The following is a 19,100-nucleotide window of genomic DNA, read 5'->3' on the forward strand; positions in this document are numbered from 1 at the left end:
CAGCGGCACCGATCAACCGACGACGTGGGGTTCGGGGTAACGAGGACCCCCGCTGACAGACCACGATTTATCTCCCCGACAGTTTCACGTTCCTCTCCGTCCCGGTCGTCTGCGTATGCTGCGTCTCGGCGAGCTGTTATAATGCGGCAACCTCGTGGAGCGGACTAAACCCACGCATTTCCTGCGTATTCATGGCGCATCGTTGACGCACAATTTACGGCGCATTTACTGCGTAGTGACCGCGCATATATATCGTGGCGCATTTTCGGCGTATGCATTCCCCCGACGCGTTCTCTGGTCGTACTACATTTCAAGTACATTTCCGGCGCATTTGCAGCGTATCTCTGACACACTTTCGCAGCAATGCCGGCGTGGCGTCGCCCGGAACATAAAGCGGCGAGATGACCGCACTGTAATCCCGGTATACATAGAACACTGTTGCAGGAGTGGCTCACGTGGTGACACCGGATGAGCTACAAGAACACGCATTGGGCTCATGTAGAGGCGATGGAAATCGACGTTACGCGAAGCATTTTGCAGCTAGCTCTATCTCGCATCGTTTCGGGTTCTTCAAAGCGACATCGGACGGACCAACGCGCATGTGTAAAGCGAGCAATTCTGAGCTTGACGCGAGCGGCAAGGCGGCTACGACTGGGAGGAAATGACGGCGTCGGAATGACCATCGATTTATTGCACTCCGACGTCGAAACGCTATATATAGCCTGTTTCGTCAAGAAGTGCTGGCCGATCCCGAAGGCGGTGTACTTAGCAAGGTTTAAGAGATTGCGCTATTGTTGACGGGTCATCCTATACATATTTTGTGCGAGTGCGTGCGTGTATGTGAGTGCTGCTCTCTATCGCTCTCAAAAAACTTAGCACGACGAATAACCAATTAGCACAGCTACAAGTTCTACATTCACGGCACCTCTGTCTGTATTGGTATCGTGTTATCCAGATAATTAGCGCACCGTTCTCGTTGTAAATCGCGACATGGTAGAACTGAAAAAAGATAATGAAATTTTGTTCGCTGAACAGGCTGGCGGCTCTTGGCACTGACGAAGTAGATGACGGCATGACCCATCATTTACTAGAGCACAGTGCTCGTACAACGTGACATAATCGACATCAATTGATTGACTGCAGCTTTCCGCGTAAATTACACTGTCTGCGTACTATTCGCCTAACCTAAAGGTGTTGTGCAAGGGCCAGGAATCAAGTTCGCCAAGCGGAGACCTGCAGATCGATTCGAAACAGCTGCGCCGTTCCCAAAGGGTCTATAGGCAAATCTCACAGCGCGAGCACGCGCCTTCGAATTCCGTTGTGAGAAATGTTTCGCTTAAGCGGAACTTTCCACAACGAAATCCATCCGCTTCTTATGCAAGTGGGAGAGCTCAGTGTGCATTTTGGAACCGGGATCGCGCATCCCCAATCCTCAAGTTTGTCCAAAGCGAACACTTGTACATACACTTGTATATTTTTGTTGTTGTTGTTCTTGTTGAACAGATTAGTAATGTTCTAGGTAGCTGAGTTTGAACGTCCGTGACGTCACGCTGTAGAGCAACGTTCAAAGTGCGTGCTTTAGGCCGTTCTCGAGGGCAGGCTAAGAAGGATACAAGATTTTTGGCTTGAAGCCGAGGTAGATGAGAACTGGCAAATTTCGAGGGGGCAACTAGCGCAGGCGTAATTGCTAAAGAACGGTTAGTTCAGCGCCAAGCAAAGCGCGCTCGCCGACAGCACTGCGTACGCGCTTACACAGCACTGCAGCATTCCTTCTCAACGATCATATCTTGAAAACCGCTCTTAGCCGCCTTAGATGTCGGTCATGTTGCGTTTCGCCTGCGACACGTGGTTTTGCCGGCGCGACGGCGGCGGGGCGGCGGACATTTTGGCCCGATCGTCGTCACCGCAACACTCATCGCCAGGTGTTTCCAGGCGCGTCTGCGGCGATGCGACCGCCTAGGGATTTCGTTCCAGTCATTGTGCCCGAAACAGGCGATGCCAAAGCAGGGATCTCATTCCAGTTATTGGGCCCGAAACAGGCGATGCCAAAGCAGGGATCTCGTTCCAGTCATTGTGCCCGAAACAGGCGAAGCCAAAGCAGGGACCATCTTCTCGTTACAGTCATTGTGTCCGACCGGCAGCGCCACGACAGTGTGCTGCGCAGCGCCACGACAGTGTGCTGCGCAGCGCCACGACCAGGTGTTACGAGATCGTGCGCAGCGCCACGACATGGTGCTACGGCATCGCTACGACAGTGTGCGTCACCATTAGCCCATTGTACATTCACGTGCTCGTCTTTTGAGGGGTTCCTTCTTGCCCTCAACTGCGAGAGTATAAAAACAGCTGCCCCCGGACGCCAGAAGAGGGCTCCGATTTCTTCTGTTGAGTGAAGTGCTCTCCCGTCTCTCTACTTCGGTCAAACCTGACCGCCAACTCTTTGCGATGTTAAAATAAACAAGTTGTTTCGTTGTTACCTGTCGACTCATGCTTTGCCGGGACCTTCGGATGCTTGCAGTTGTACCCCAGGCCGCCAGGCCAACGCTACCCTTGGGGCTTGCGACCCAGGTACAACCACGGGCGTCAGCGCCGAGTTCCCAACAGATCGTACCAGCAGTCGGATCCAAACATCTGGTGGCAGCGGTGGGATCGCCTACGACTTCAAACAACTGTCTGCCAGCGGCGAGATCACGACAACGGAGGCCAGCAGCAAAGAGATGCAGTTGACAGTATGCTGAGCAGCTCAACGACGATCCGGGAGCAGTGCAACGAGCCCTGTGTGACGACTGGTTGCCTGCAGCGGAACGACTGCGCGGAATTCCTGCCTGCGAGGTTTGGTGAGTGCGGGACTTTCTTCTTCTGAGCGTTGCCAGGCTTTTTGTTAGTGTCAGAAACAGAGCTGGTAATTGTGGTTGTCGTTGCTGCCGGGTTAGTTTGCGGCAAGACAATAGTAAGCAGTAGAGAAAGCAGCATTCAGAGCAGCCATGGATTTGAAGTCGTTGCGCAAACCGAAATTGTTGGAGCTTGCAAGAGAGTTGGGTCTGGATGTCTCAGACAAACTCAGAAAACCAGAACTGATAAAGGCTATTCTTGAGTTAGAGGCTGAGGATGACGAGCTGTCGGAATGCCTTGAGACTATTGAAGAGAGGGAGACTGCAAAAAGAGAAGAGCGCGAACGTAAAGAACAGAAAGAGCGAGAGCAACAAGAGAAAAAAGAAGAGCGTGACCGTCAACACGCTTTGGAAATGAAGCGTCTCGAGATAGAGATGGAACGCGCTCGTAATGGAAGTCAGGCACACGGTGCAGGAGAACGCGTATTGTTCAAAATGACTGACCTGATGCGGCCGTTTAAGCTTGGAGAGGACATTGGTTTGTTCCTGGTTAACTTTGAGCAAACGTGCGAGAAGCAGGGGTTCTCTCGGGAAACGTGGCCACAGCGCTTGCTCACTTTGTTACCCGGCGAGGCGGCCGACGTAGTCGCTCGCTTGGATAGAGAGGAGGCAGAGGATTTCGACAAAGTAAAATCGAGTCTGCTAAAAAAGTACCGGCTGTCTGCGGAGGCGTTCCGTCGGAAGTTTCGGGAAAATGAGAAAGGCAGAAGTGAGTCATATACAGAGTTTGCGTATAGGCTTATGTCGAACATGCAGGAGTGGCTCAAAGAAGAGAAAGCGTTTGGTGACCACGATAAAGTTCTGCAGTGTTTCGGGCTAGAACAGTTTTATAGTCGGTTACCGGAGAACGTGCGATACTGGGTCTTGGATAGGCCAGACGTGAGTACGGTGGCTAGAGCCGCTGAGCTAGCCGAGGAGTTTGTGACGCGTCGAGCTCGCGGAGCTAAGGACGGTCAAAAGGGTGAATTTGGCTCGAAGTTTGAGAGGCCGAAGTTCACACCCATGAGAGCAAAGGGGGACACGCGTAGTGAGGATGCGAGTGAAAGCAATCCGACCAAACGTAAAGAGACGGCAGCCGAAGCCGAACGCAGAAAGCGGTTCGAGATGAGGCGAGCGGGCGTTTGTTATACGTGCCAGAAGCCGGGTCACTTTTCGGCGCAGTGTCCGGAAACAACACCAAAAGTTGTGTTTTTTTCAATAGGCAGCACTGACGAGAACATGAAGCTTCTTGAGCCTTACATGCGAGACCTCCTCGTAAACGGGAAAGAGTGCCGAGTGCTTCGCGATTCCGCAGCTACGATGGATGTAGTTCACCCGTCTTACGTAGAACCCCATATGTTCACGGGCGAGTGCGCGTGGATCAAGCAAGCCGTGGAAGCTCATAGCGTGTGTCTGCCGGTAGCAAAAGTGCTTATTGAAGGACCTTTCGGAGCGCTTGAGACGGAGGCGGCAGTGTCATCTATGCTGCCACCCCAGTACCCGTACCTATTTTCAAACAGGTCCGATCACCTCCTGCGCGAGAAGGGGCTTTTGTTTGGTGAAGCTAGTGTTCAGGCCTTAACCAGATCGAAGGTTCGGGAGCTCGCTGCAAAGGCGGTAGTTGCGGGGCCGACGTTATCAAACAACGAAAAAGGGTCAGAGGCGCAGCAAGCTGATATTCAGAGCACGCCCGAACAGAATAAAATTGAGTCTGTAGCGTTGAAGGCGCCAGATACTGGAGAGGAAAATCCCGATTCGGGAAAGTTAGAAGAGCTATCTACTGATTTGCTCATCGCGCCTACGTCAGACGGACTTGATAGGTTGCTAAAAGTCAGCCGGACGGCTTTGATAGCCGAGCAAAAAAAGGATGGCAGCCTGGAAAACGTGCGCTGCAATGTCAAAGAAGGTATCGCCAGGAAAACTGCGCGTTTTGTGGAAAGAGGTGGAGTCCTGTACCGGAAGTATCTAGACCGCCGAGGAGTGGAGTTCGATCAGCTGGTCGTGCCTCAATGCTATCGACAGGATCTGTTGCGCTTGTCACATGGGGGTTCGTGGTCCGGACACCTAGGAGTTAAGAAAACTAAGGACCGTCTCTTGCAAGAGTACTATTGGCCAGGGTGTTTTCGGGACGCAGACCATTTCGTGAGGACATGTGACACTTGTCAGCGGGTGGGCAAACCAGGGGACAAATCGAGGGCGCCGTTGAAATTGGTACCTATCATTACGGAGCCTTTTAGACGGCTCGTTATTGATACTGTGGGACCTCTGCCGGTAACAGCCACGGGGTACCGACACATTTTGACTGTGATCTGCCCAGCGACAAAGTTCCCTGAAGCAGTGCCGCTTAAAGAACTCAGCTCAGTTGAGATAGTTAATGCACTACTGTCCATATTTGCGCGAGTTGGTTTTCCTGCAGAAATCCAATCAGATCAGGGCACAGTGTTTACTAGCGCTTTGACGACAACTTTTCTCGAAAGGTGTGGGGTAAAGCTGCTACACAGCTCAGTGTACCACCCACAGTCGAATTCCGTTGAGAAGCTCCACTCCGTCATGAAGCGCGTGTTGAGAGCCTTGTGTTTTGAACATCAAACTGACTGGGAGCTGTGTCTGCCTGGGGTGATGTTTGCTTTAAGGACCGCGCCGCATGCGGCTACGGGGTTTTCGCCAGCTGAACTGGTGTACGGTCGCTCGCTTCGATCTCCGCTTCGCATGCTTCGAGAATCATGGGAAGGTAGGGGCGACGACCCAGTCGTGGTGGAGTACGTGCTTAAGCTCCTCGAACGCTTAAGAAGGGCACAGGAGTTGTCAGGTGAAGCAATGACAAAGGCCCAGCAGAGGGCCAAGGTTTATTATGATCGGACAGCCAGGGCCCGTCGTTTTGAGGTTGGCGATGAGGTCATGATATTGCGCACATCGCTAAACAACAAACTAGACGTGCAGTGGGAGGGCCCAGCGCGAATTGTTCAGAAACTGTCGGACGTTAACTACGTGGTAAGTCTGCCAGGAAAGCGGAAAGCACAGCAAGTTTACCACTGTAATCTGCTCAAACCTTATAGACAAAGGGAAGCAGTGGTGTGCATGATGGTAAACGTTCCTGAAGAGCTTCCGGTCGAGCTTCCGGGACTAGGCTCAGTGACGAACAGGGAAGACACCGGTCAAGTCATTAGTGACCTTATCAGTAAAGCACCGCTGTCGCCTGAGCAGAAAACCGAACTACACCAGCTATTACAAGAGTTTCAAGGTCTGTTCTCTGAGAGGCCTGGTAGGACTTCTGTACTTACTCATGATATAGAACTTACCTCCACAGAGCCAGTACGATCCAAGGCGTATCGGGTGTCACCCCGCCAGAGCGATATTATGGAGGCTGAGGTAAAGAAAATGCTACAGCTCGGTGTTATGGAGGCAGGTGAGAGTGATTATACCTCCCCTTTGATTTTAGTTGAGGTACCGGGCAAGGAACCTCGTCCTTGCGTCGACTACCGCAGGCTTAATTCCATCACTAAGGATCAAATTTATCCGATCCCTAACATCGAGGAGCGCCTTGAGAAAGTTAGTAGCGCTCAGTTTATTTCCACCCTAGATCTTGTCAGGGGTTATTGGCAGGTTCCACTTACAGAAGAGGCTAGTAGGTATGCGGCGTTCATTTCACCAATGGGAACATTCCGTCCTAAAGTGTTGAGTTTTGGTTTGAAGAACGCGCCATACTGTTTTTCAAGTCTCATGGATAAAGTGTTGCGGGGACAGCAAGAATTCGCTTTACCGTATCTAGACGACGTAGCGATATTCTCCGCATCCTGGTCTGAGCATATGACACACTTGCGGGCAGTGCTAACCCGCCTGCGCGAAGCAGGCTTGACAGTAAAGGCTCCTAAGTGCCAGTTAGCACAGGCCGAGGTTGTCTACCTCGGTCACGTGATTGGTCAGGGTCGTCGCCGCCCCTCTGAAATAAAAGTGGCCGCTGTGCGAGACTTTCCGCAACCGCGCACAAAGACCGATATTCGGTCGTTCTTAGGTGTCGCCGGCTACTATCAGAGGTACATCCCTAGGTACTCTGATATCGCGGCTCCCCTGACGGATGCTCTAAGAAAGACAGAGCCTCAAACAGTCGTCTGGGACGAGACAAAGGAAAGAGCTTTTAGCGCCCTAAAGAGTGCCCTAACAAGCCAGCCTGTGCTACGATCGCCAGACTATACAAAAGGGTTCATTGTTCAGTGCGATGCTAGTGAGCGAGGCATGGGCGTTGTACTGTGCCAACGGGAAAATGGAGAAGTAGAACACCCCGTCCTGTATGCTAGTCGTAAGCTGACCAGTCGTGAGCAGGCGTATAGCGCCACCGAGAAAGAGTGTGCATGTCTCGTGTGGGCCGTTCAGAAATTGTCATGCTATCTAGCCGGCTCGAGGTTTATCATTGAGACAGATCACTGCCCTCTCCAATGGCTGCAGACCATCTCTCCCAAAAATGGCCGCCTCCTGCGCTGGAGCCTCGCTTTACAACAATATTCCTTTGAGGTGCGTTACAAAAAGGGGAGTCTCAACGGTAACGCCGATGGCTTGAGTCGAAGCCCCTAACGTAGGAATCAGCCTCAAAATTGTTTGTTACTGATGTTTTTCTTCCTGAGGCAGGATTTTTTTTAACATATTGCTTTTGTTTAGTGTTTCAAAGTGATGATATGCTTTCTAGTGCAATTTTTCAATTTGTGGACGCGTTCTGAGTGATGCTAGACTACTGTAAGGAACTAGGCAGTGGTATAAAAAGGGGAAAGAGCCTGGCAGGGCTTAGTGAGGGTTGTGCCGTGCTTGCTGACTGAGCGGTTGAGTTTTCAGCGTAGTTCTAACGCTTGCCGGGAACGAGAACAAAAATGTGAACTCTCCCGAAGTCACTTTGCAGTGTCCCGTGCGAACCTGAACGAGAGAACGAGGCCTTCTCTGTGCGCTGCGCTCAAGAAACGTCAAGGGACGCCCGACTTCGGTTATGAGCATCATCGAGCGACATCCCTCCGGACAGCGGATGCAGTCCCCTGTCCATCGGGATCTCCTTTCCCCGGCGGGGCGGTCTGTTGCGTTTCGCCTGCGACACGTGGTTTTGCCGGCGCGACGGCGGCGGGGCGGCGGACATTTTGGCCCGATCGTCGTCACCGCAACACTCATCGCCAGGTGTTTCCAGGCGCGTCTGCGGCGATGCGACCGCCTAGGGATTTCGTTCCAGTCATTGTGCCCGAAACAGGCGATGCCAAAGCAGGGATCTCATTCCAGTTATTGGGCCCGAAACAGGCGATGCCAAAGCAGGGATCTCGTTCCAGTCATTGTGCCCGAAACAGGCGAAGCCAAAGCAGGGACCATCTTCTCGTTACAGTCATTGTGTCCGACCGGCAGCGCCACGACAGTGTGCTGCGCAGCGCCACGACAGTGTGCTGCGCAGCGCCACGACCAGGTGTTACGAGATCGTGCGCAGCGCCACGACATGGTGCTACGGCATCGCTACGACAGTGTGCGTCACCATTAGCCCATTGTACATTCACGTGCTCGTCTTTTGAGGGGTTCCTTCTTGCCCTCAACTGCGAGAGTATAAAAACAGCTGCCCCCGGACGCCAGAAGAGGGCTCCGATTTCTTCTGTTGAGTGAAGTGCTCTCCCGTCTCTCTACTTCGGTCAAACCTGACCGCCAACTCTTTGCGATGTTAAAATAAACAAGTTGTTTCGTTGTTACCTGTCGACTCATGCTTTGCCGGGACCTTCGGATGCTTGCAGTTGTACCCCAGGCCGCCAGGCCAACGCTACCCTTGGGGCTTGCGACCCAGGTACAACCACGGGCGTCAGCGCCGAGTTCCCAACAGATCGTACCAGCAGTCGGATCCAAACAGTCAGCAATGCGCTGTCGTCCCTGTCGAGTAGTTGTCATCGCCCCGTCAACGTTATCGTGCCGCCGTTGATATATAGGCTCATGTCGAAGACTACCGAGCCAACACATCAACGACATCGTCGGATTGTAGTCATTGTGAAATGCGTTACAGCGGACGCAGAAGTTACAAGTTGCATTATCTATTAGACTAACTACAATTTCTCACTTTCTTTAAACATGTGTATCTATACAAGTGAAATTTCGAATTTTTGTTTCGCCTGTGTTTACATGAAACATGTGGAAACAATTTTATCTAACTGCTTCGCGCAGAACACAGCTTAAGGACAAAAAGATCTACCATCTTTCCTTTATCTCTATTTTTCTTTATTTTCTCTTTCTTTTTTATTAGCTGCGCTTTCTTTTCCTAGTCCCTCCACTTTGGGGGTACCGGCCGCAGCTGTCTTGCCGATTATACATTTTGGACGACTGGATACACATGGCACTGGGTACTTGAAAATTTTTTCGACAATCTCGCAGAATGGGCATAGTGCGTGCTGTTGAGCGAGTGCCCGAATAGACAAGGAGAACAAGAGTGAAGAATCGAAGAGGTCGGGAACAGAAAGCAGCCGAGTGTGGAGAAAGAAGTGAATAATAATAATAATAATAATAATAATAATAATAATAATAATAATAATAATAATAATAATAATAATAATAATAATAATGATGATGGGACCAGAGAGTGCATTGGAGCGATAGGCGTTGAGCTACATAGAAGCAAAGAAGAACTTAAGTGAGCAGTGAGGACATTTCAGTAAGCATCAAATAAATCCTTGCGTGTCACCAATTCCGACACATGCGTGCGATTCCACCCCCTCCCCATTTTTTTTTTTTTTGTCTCGTTATCAGAAAGGAGCTTCTCTGACCATCACTTTCATTTGTTCCTGCTTTTCCTTCTTTTTCTCTATATTTTTATTTGAGTGGCGATGTTTCGAGGCCGCTGTGTATAGGCACATCTTGCTGTCCTCTCACCCCCACCCTCTCTTCCACCTCCTCTCATTTCTCCTTTTCGAAGAACATGTGTAGAGCTTTCAAGGTATACTCGGCCAGACTAAACTAATTTGGTGCTCCGCCTTTCAAGAGGATATCCTCGGCGGCCTATTATGTTGCGTGACACCGAAACTGAGCGCCACCCACAGGCCAAACCCCTAAGATTTTGGCCCTTCTGCAGCAATGGTGGACATACGAACACCGTTTCACAAGGAAAATTAAAACTACTTTCTCACCTTTACTTCCTGTCATCGAGAGTACATTGGCACGAAGAAAACAGTGATATTTCAAACAAAGATTAATTAGTGCGGTAATTAATTAAAACGTTAATTGAATTGCTGAACTATCCCCGACTGGGAACTCCCTTCAGCCTATCAAAAACTCTAGTATGGGCTCTACATGGGTTTCCAGCGCCTGAATTGGTTTTTAGGCATAAAATGCAGCGTATCAGAATGATAAGTTCGGCTTTGTATGTTTCAAGTTAATGTCAAGCATCATGGCACAGAATAAAAAAAGGGAATGAAGGTGAACGGGGGGGGGGGGCAGTTTTTCTTTTTTTTTTCTTTTTAGTCTTCTTCTGATAGCGGCCATATATATATAAGAACCAAACATAGCTCAGAGGCGTAATTACGCTTTTCAATATGGTTCTCATTACCCAGTGTATGTTACAAACGAGACAAATACATGCTTTCTTTCTTAATTACGTATCGCGGTTAGATGCTGAAAGTAGCTACTCTGAGTACATGGAGAAAGTAACCGTCCCCTCGCGTCTGTCATGGTAAAACAACGCTTTCGTTAGCCTATAAACATACGGATGAAGTTGCGCTATTTACAGCACAGAGGGCTGGGGGGGGGGGGGAGGTATTCTGTAAGAGCCCACCTAGTGGACTGTACATTTCGGCCGCTACTGATTGGCTAGGGCTGCTCGTCTCCTCCTCTCTCCCACAGCTGCATCCAATCAGCAGTGGCCGAAATGGACAGTCCACTAGGTGCACTCTTACAGAATACCCCCCCCCCCCCCCTGGCATGTCGATGCTACGTCCCGCATTTTCAGGACATCACGCGGTATATTTCAAGCTCGACTCACGGCTGCCCTTAGTTCTGTGTGACAACTCGAAGTTCTAGATAAAATTAGCGTCAGTTATCTCGAAAGCTGGAGGAAAGAACAGGATGAAACTACTTCCAGAAAGTTACGCATGCCTCCAAGATCATATTATGGATAAATGTATTACGCAATCGCTTCCAAGTTAACTCTAAAAAGCATTGAAGGCAACGGGCAACGTAACGCACGCTGTTGCTCGGAAGGATCTGCTTATTGTTTCGAAATCTGTAAAGCTAGCGTTCCCGAGGAGCACAACGCAGCTCATGATGCCGGCATCGCCATCAGCACCATGCATCAGTCAACAATGCATTGTTGTTTATTTAGAAGACCCTCTCCCCCCACCCGACCCCTTATATTTAAACGGAGGAAGCAAGAATCAAGCGGTAACTACACAGCAATCACAGTTTTAACCATGCGCCTTATTTCGGGCTTTTGCGCTTGGTACAGTCAGCTTGATCGTCTTCGACAGGTCGTATGCCAACCGCCCTATTCAAAAGAAGGCGCTCCACCCAGTGACAGCAGCCCAGCAGAGGGAATAGCTCATTCGGGAAACAGACCTCTAAGCTCCTCTATACGGTTGTGCGATCAGTAAGTCCAAAATATATACTGTCGTCTTCTTGGAAAGAATGGGCTGAAATCAGCTTTTGGGGCGGTTCCAGCTGTGGGTGGCGCACGGGGCGGGATCTATCTGCTAGTGCTGTTCTGGTGGCTAGGCCACGTTTGTTAAAGCAGAGTGAAAAATATGTTTCCGAATACGTCTCAGGTATATAATTACTGCCAATTCTTTTTCTCTTTTGTTTTTCAGACGTATATTATTCAACTGAGGATGACTCGAAACACAAACCCCTTCCCTTTCCCTTGACTTCTCGCCATCAGTCACCATGTCAACGAAGCTCAACCGCTTTTGCAAGTGCGCTAGCTAACTACGTTATCTTGCATTGTATTCATTCATTCATTCATTCATTCATTCGTTCATTCGTTCATTCATTCATTCATTCATTCATTCATTCATTCATTCATTCATTCATTCATTCATTTGTTATCTTTTGCGTTTCACTGCCTCTATCGGCTTCATGCTCAGCCCAGTTGCTGTCCTGCCAGCGTTCATTCCTGCCCAGCACAGGTGCCCTCCTTGGGATCCCCTTTTGAGGTGGTTTTAATGCTTTCAGCGAGCACGCCATGCGGCCAGTTTGGTAGTGCACGCCCACAAGTAGACCGGCTCCCGGAAGAATTCTGCGTGCTCGGTGAAGTAGGGCGAAGTAGACCAGCAAGGTTCTTTTGTTTTCCGGCAGACAGAAGGCGAGATGGATGACAACGCACGCAAAGCACGTGCGACGGAAGCAAACGCGAGGAGGAAACTGCGGCATTCTCCCTACGTACTAAATAGAGAGTCACCCTCACACCCACTTCTCGGTTTCGTTGCTGTGGCAACTGTGAAGCTTTCGATGTCTGCTAGCCACAAGGACACGATTTAGCACTGCTTTCAATAGACAAAGGCTAAGACTCCACGCGCTCGTTGGCGCTTCGAAGAGCCGCCGACGTCCATGCGCGCGTTCAACAACGGCGAAGCCAATATTTTGCAACACGGCCTCCAAGATTTCTTCGATATGCCAGAGATCTCGGAGACCATGTTTGCCCGCCCTGCAGTAAGTTTCGCAACTCATCCTAGGAATATCAGCCGCGAATTCCGCGCTGTGTCATGAAGAATAGCGACTACGTATATCGACCGCTTGCTTAATACTGAACGATTCGAATGAAAGTCATATGTGTTAAACAATTATTGAAGAGAATTGAATGGATTGCACAAATGTCTAATGCGTCCGCTGCAGCTCGTGGTTCGTACGCGATCGAGTAAAACCATTCGTTCACAGCGAAGCGCTGCGTCTCCAGAAATGCGGTGCCAATCCTGTCCGCTTTCTGTCCTTGTCTCGATATTACTCCCCCCACCGCGCCAGTGCCGTCAACAACATAGCTGTATGTGAAGGAGTGGAGTGCAGACTGAAACCCTCTCACCGCGCTACCCACAGTGCACTAGGCAGTCGTCAAAATGAAATGACGTCAGTTTATTTTCTTTGTTCTATCGCCCCTTCATTGTATAGCTTTCCTCTTCATTCTCTCCATTATTTTATGATGCTTTGCATCGTGCTCACGACCGCGGGACGACACAAGTGTCCACCGAAAGACAGGACAGATACGATGCCCGCGGCTTTGCCTTTTATATTTATTTTGTTTATTTCCTACAACTAAAAGAACAGAGTAATTAGTTGAGCTTGTTGGATTAACATGGTGGAAGACTATACAGCGCGGAAACAGACGCTGTGTCTGCGTACTCTGTTGGCCTGCTGCGTCTCCTCGGTTCCCGCGCCGGTAGCCTTCCGCTATACTAAATATAAGTCAAATGGCACTAGCGGCTGTCCGTACTCTACGAAGTGTAGCTGCTAAAAGTTTTTTTTTTTATTCTTACAGCACCACGCAAAGTCTTTGAGCGACCGTTTTACGAATATACCGTTCGCGATAAGTTTATTACGTACATACGTAACACCATACATACATACATACATACATACATACATACATACATACATACATACATACATACATACATACATACATACATACATACATACATACATACATACATACATACATACATACACATACATACATACACATACATACATACATACATACATACATACATACATACATACATACATACATACATACATACATACATACATACATACATACATACATACATACATACATACATACATACATACATACATACATACTCTCTGCTTAGTATGCATGGTGCACGTCGATCAAACACAGCTATGTACTGCCCACGCCCTATGAATTCGCGCATAACATTTCTTTTTTCATCTCTGCGCCCCGTACAAAGATAAAAGCATTTTTCCTTCGCATGCAGGGCGCCGCCGTCGAGCGCCGCACAAACACACACACACACATATATACACACCTCCGTTCGTGCGCGCGGCACTTCCTCTGGGCGCCGGTATCGATTGGTCCAGAAGTCTCGCCGCGGAAGTGGGAAAAAAAGGAAGCGCGGGAAACCGGAAAAGACATCACCGAGCAGTGCCAGAGAAGAAGCGAAAGCCCGAAAGCGGACACGGCGCAGAAGCAACAGACGAAAGTTAGACGCTCGCTAAAACTAATCTGCCAAAGAGAGTGCCTTGCTCTGTTCACAGAGCCGTGTTCCAGACCCGTGGCCGATACGGCAAGCCTCAGGGACAAGAAGCTGAGATCCCGAGGGTGGCACGTGCGGGAAAAGGAAGGAAAAACAGTCGAGACATGAGAGAAAAAAAAAAAAGGAGGCGCTTTATTCAGTGCGTGATGACAGCTGAGCCGAGTAACAACGGCTGTGAGAAGTTTTCCTTGTTTATTTGCGTTCTCCTTCTCTCACACTCTGATACGCGGCTCCTCCGGTCACTGTCATTGACCACGATGGCTCTCGGTAACTTCCTACGAGAACAGATGAGAAACGAACGCAACGAATTTCGCTCGTCTCGACAAGCAAGGGGATATAGGCTGGTTACCGTCACTACCGGGGCGAACCGGCTCAGTCAACAGGCCTGTCTTGGAGGCGTTGGCGCGCATGTCGACCTGTGTTTACATCTCCCGCGGCATTCGACTCGGCCATGGCTTTCGTTACTCGCGCAGTTATGGAAAGTAAAGAGAACGAAGTCAAAATCATCAGAAAAGCACAATGGCCTGCAATAGACAACGCGTGGCCTCCGAGAGAGCAACGGCACGATCTCGGAGGCCACGCATACTGTGAATGTGTTCTGCGGAAATCCGCAAGGTGGAGGTGGTGTAAGTGCTAGCTGTCGGTTTATGCTCCGCTACCCTCCTTGAAGGGCTGGGTTCAGGGATAGCAGAGTAAAAGTAAACATGTCCGCAACAGAGGTTGTAGTGAACGGCTGTCGGAGGTTCGGTGGCAGCAAAGTAGTGAGACCACAAACAATGGATGATTGCTAAAACGAAGTTCCCAGTAACTCTTCATAAAGTTAATTTGATGCTCAGAAATTTTCGTCTGTAAAAATAAAAAATAATAATAAACGTAACACATTCGGTAAAGTAATAAAAACAGCTTGGTGGCCCCCTTTTTAAATGGCACGCCCATCCATACTTCCGGCAATAATTGGCATTCATTCAAGCATCTAGAGGAAGCTAGACAAGAAACCAGCAAGAATTTCTCAAGAAGAACGCGGGAAAATTCGGCCTGCTACAGGCATCGAACACGGGACTAAACAACGCAAAGGAGATAGCTTACATAACAAGCGCAACATGGCCTGCTGTTTCAATGTATAACCTACGCTTTTGTCTGATCACACAATAAGATTGCGATATAGCGCCGACATTCGAGAGTACCACAAGGACTGCATTTGCAATTTGTTCCGTTCGTCGATTTGAGTGTTTGAAAGCATAGTTTTCAACACCTAGGTCCAGGTTAATATTACGATTATATTAGAAATATCTTCTCTTTCGCACTTCGTCGGTGGTCAGAGCGGCGCTCTGCCCGCATCATCGACGAAATCGGCTGATCGTCAACGGTGGATGCTAAGAAAGGTATAGAACAGAGCAAGAGACAACGGAGGGATATCGATTAATTCTGGCCATCTGGATTTCACAATGCACGGTACACAAGCGCTTCTCTTTTTTTATTTGCATTCTGATTTCACACTAGAATGCGCTCGCCGCGGCCGGGATTCATACCCGCGACCTCGTGCTGGGCATCAGAACGCCATGGTGACTAAGCCACCGCGGCGGGTTCTCACTTTCGGAAGCCTTAGTGACAAGTATAGCCTAACACTAGACAAGTGCCTGCTATCTTATCGCGTACTGCCGTCATCTTAAGCTTGTGCATCAAATGTGCTTGCCCAAAGCACTGGGGTTAGGGTGACACATAGGATCAGAGATACACACAAAGATGAAGACGGACTGCCATAGCTCAAGTGATAAAGCAACATGCACGTTATGCCGCGACACCAGTGACGACAATTTACTTTTGCTCCCACAATTAAGTTTCCCTGCCGACAACGGTACGAACAAAAACACACTGCCGATTCCATACAAATAAAAGACACGCTTCTGGCTTTCCTCGCTTCAGAGATGCATTTTTTTACTATTCTTTTTTTTTTCAGCAAGGTCACTGAATAGAGCGCGTCAGTGGACCTGTGTTATTCTTTCTTTTTAGGTCCCAATTTGCATAACAGTTGATGCAGAGCTGCCATTTCAACAGGCTTCGCCATAGATTTTCATCACAGATGGCAGTGCTGTGCTACCGAACTTTCAGTGTTGCTGTCTCATTAACTAACGTCAACAGTTATTCACTTGCCCCTTCATTGGCCTGAGATTGGCCGAACACGATACTTTCAACACGTGTTTTTGACAGGATACGGGGAAAACAATGATCTCGGACTGCAAGCCACTAGAAGCATGCCTATTTATAAGGCACGGCTCTGGGGCAGTGTATTAGCAAGTAGCCTATTATGCTAACTGCTAAAGCACTGATCGAGAATAACACAGCTTCCGGGAGCAACGCAAAATATGATTAAACAAGATGTCGTTCCTGCGCTCTCACTCCTCCATCACACGTAAGCTTTCAGCTAACTTGAAATAAACAAGACTTGCCGGTCTAGCCTTTATCCTGCTGCTGCCTTCTTTCTACCATTTGTGCTGAGGTTTCAAACTCTAGAAGCCAAAGAAATCACCCATATCGTAAGATATATATATATATATATATATATATATTAGAGAATATTAAGATCTCACAAGAACAATCAATGTGAACTCATACCAAACACTTCAATTTCGTGCGACCAAATGCACCATGACAAGTGCAGAATTGGGCAACGCCAACGAACCTTCTGGTGTTACCAAGAGCATGTAGTAATATGGAACTGACACATGCGCAATTCAAAGAAGAAAGTATAAGTGCAAAGTGAATTGGCACACATATAATTCACTTTGCCAGTCATTGATGTCTGTCTGGTGAAAAGTTGTGGGATAATTAACCACTCTGTTGTCTTTGTTTGCATGGAACAACAACGTCAACATGATAATCATATCAACTGTGACGTCATCGCTATCATGAGGTTGTGCCCATGCCTTGTACGCTATAGGAACAAATTACACAGATGCTGACTTTCTGATTGCAAAATCATGATTGGATGCGACGTGTTGAAGAAGAGATGTAGCATACCTTTCACAGAAAATATTTTTATAGCTAGAACACCACACTACCTAACTGATGCAAATCTGTAAGAAGTCACATATTGAAAATTGTTTCTTTGTAACATTAGCAGTTATTAAATGTGAACTATTTTTATCGGTGTATATGCAAGACCGCTAATGATGAAAATAAACAAAATCGATAAATGAGACAGTTGAACTTCAGAGAGAATTTGAAACATCCATAAATGTTAATAAGATAGCTTCCTTGCACTACACATGTACTCAAGTGGTTATACATGCGACATAATTGAAAATGAAGCGATTATTAAATTATACGCTGTATGGAGGTTCACAACAAAAATATTCGGCACGGACATTCAAATTATTGGGCAAAAGCGTAATATGTAATCGCCAGTAAATAGCTAGCCAACTACAGAATAAAGAGCGATGAACCATAAATCACCAACTGCATAGACCATATTGAATAGCAACTATGGATAAATCCACTCAGTTTCTCACGTGATACATTTCCAATTGACGTCCTTTTTTTTTTTGGCATGCTATAAAAACGAAAACAACATCGGAACCAAGGCACACTGCACCATGAGATCAGTAACAACCACCCGAAAACCTCGAATGCGGCTGGACTTACTGCTGAGTCCATGGTTTGCCACGCAAGAACTGAAGCAACGAGACCTACTGCGAGCACAGCACAAGTTAAAGCTAACAACTTTCTGTGTACGTCTACCGAGTACACTTTACGCTGGTCAGCATATTAAATGACGCATAACGAACGCGTATGTATCAATGAATGGGTGACACTGTTGACAAAATATACGGAACTCACCAAGTCAGCTGATGAAGGAACCTGGTTGTGTGGTAAGCAAAACAAACGAAGAGAAAAACGTTAGGGTCAGTAAGTAGTAGTGTGCGCACAAACTTCATACATTAAAGCAGAAACACGGAGCCTCAAACGCTTCCGCACGAGCACGTTATGTCATCATGAAACACGCTAATACAAGCTAAATTAAAAGCTGTGTGTACTAAATCCAACAATAAACGATCAGTAGGAAAATTTACTTTCACACGCATGCTTTCTTTTTCAATTGCTGACCGCCGAAAGCAAGCATCTGCATTTTTCTTTAAAAAACGCGCCACACTAGCGAGCATGCTGTGAAGGCTACGTTCGTACGAGATTCAGGATCCAACATGCGAGCACGCTTAACAACACTATTGAAGCGGTGCTGCAAGCGTTTGAAATCATGGTAAAATATTTCATTGGACTCAACCTGTCACACTGTCACAATCCTCTCGCAATTTCAGGGCACCGTCTGCGATAACCACATATTCAACACAACAAACAAGCAACCGGAAGCATCGGCACACGGCAGACAGAGAAAATTACTGCCCGAACAACTACACAAGTAGCACGGTGGTGATCGCGAGCACCGTTCAAAGTTAGCGCCGTTACACAACCTGTCAGCGCCCCACTTCTCTCTTACATTCATCTTCAACTGCATCTCCTCGCCTGATTTCGGTCCCATCTCATACGCTCACCACTCAGCCCCGTTCTCTACGGCAAGCTTGTCCGCAAAACAGAGCGACGGGGAGAGCCTCCAGCCGTACCTTCCGTTCCTTGAAGCCGACGAAGAGCCAAAATAAGCTTCGGAAGAAGAAGAAGCACAAGAAAACACAAGGAGCACGCACTTTTCCCTCGCGAAACTCGCCGGAGCACAGCTCACAACAGCGGCGCCATTTTGGGGAAGCGGCTGCTGCAATGTTTACATTTTTTTTTTTCTCTTCGCGGTGGTGGCGTCCCCTGCCGGCTGGCATTTACAAAGAGGCAGTTTCGGTTCCGTTTTTCGGATCTCTCGTGCTGTTTCCTTTGGGGTGTACAATTCTAAGCTTTCGCTTTACGTTTGCAGATATGGTCGGTTTACAAAAATGGCACACAGTTCAAAAATAACCCCTGCAAGCAAAAATTGTGTGCCTGTATAGGTACTGTAACATATTAATGTACATCGATTTTTCTTTCGTCTTCT

General features: G+C 48.3%; 1 protein-coding gene across 4 annotated transcripts in view; it reads right to left on the bottom strand.

Annotated features, from left to right (window-relative positions):
• LOC142585013 (cytochrome b5 reductase 4) overlaps positions 1 to 18,825 on the bottom strand; it is a 394,784-nt gene extending 375,959 nt beyond the window's left edge. For all 4 annotated transcript variants that reach the window (XM_075695435.1, XM_075695437.1, XM_075695440.1 and 1 more), the window contains exons 1-2: positions 18,685 to 18,825; positions 17,906 to 17,926 (exon numbers count right to left, since the gene is read on the bottom strand). The gene's annotated coding sequence lies outside the window, so the exon portion shown is untranslated. The remainder of the gene's footprint in view (positions 1 to 17,905; positions 17,927 to 18,684) is intronic.
• Positions 18,826 to 19,100: the final 275 nt, after the last annotated feature.

Source organism: Dermacentor variabilis, chromosome 6 (genome assembly GCF_050947875.1).
Source record: "Dermacentor variabilis isolate Ectoservices chromosome 6, ASM5094787v1, whole genome shotgun sequence".
Classification (NCBI taxonomy): Eukaryota; Metazoa; Arthropoda; class Arachnida; order Ixodida; family Ixodidae; genus Dermacentor; species Dermacentor variabilis.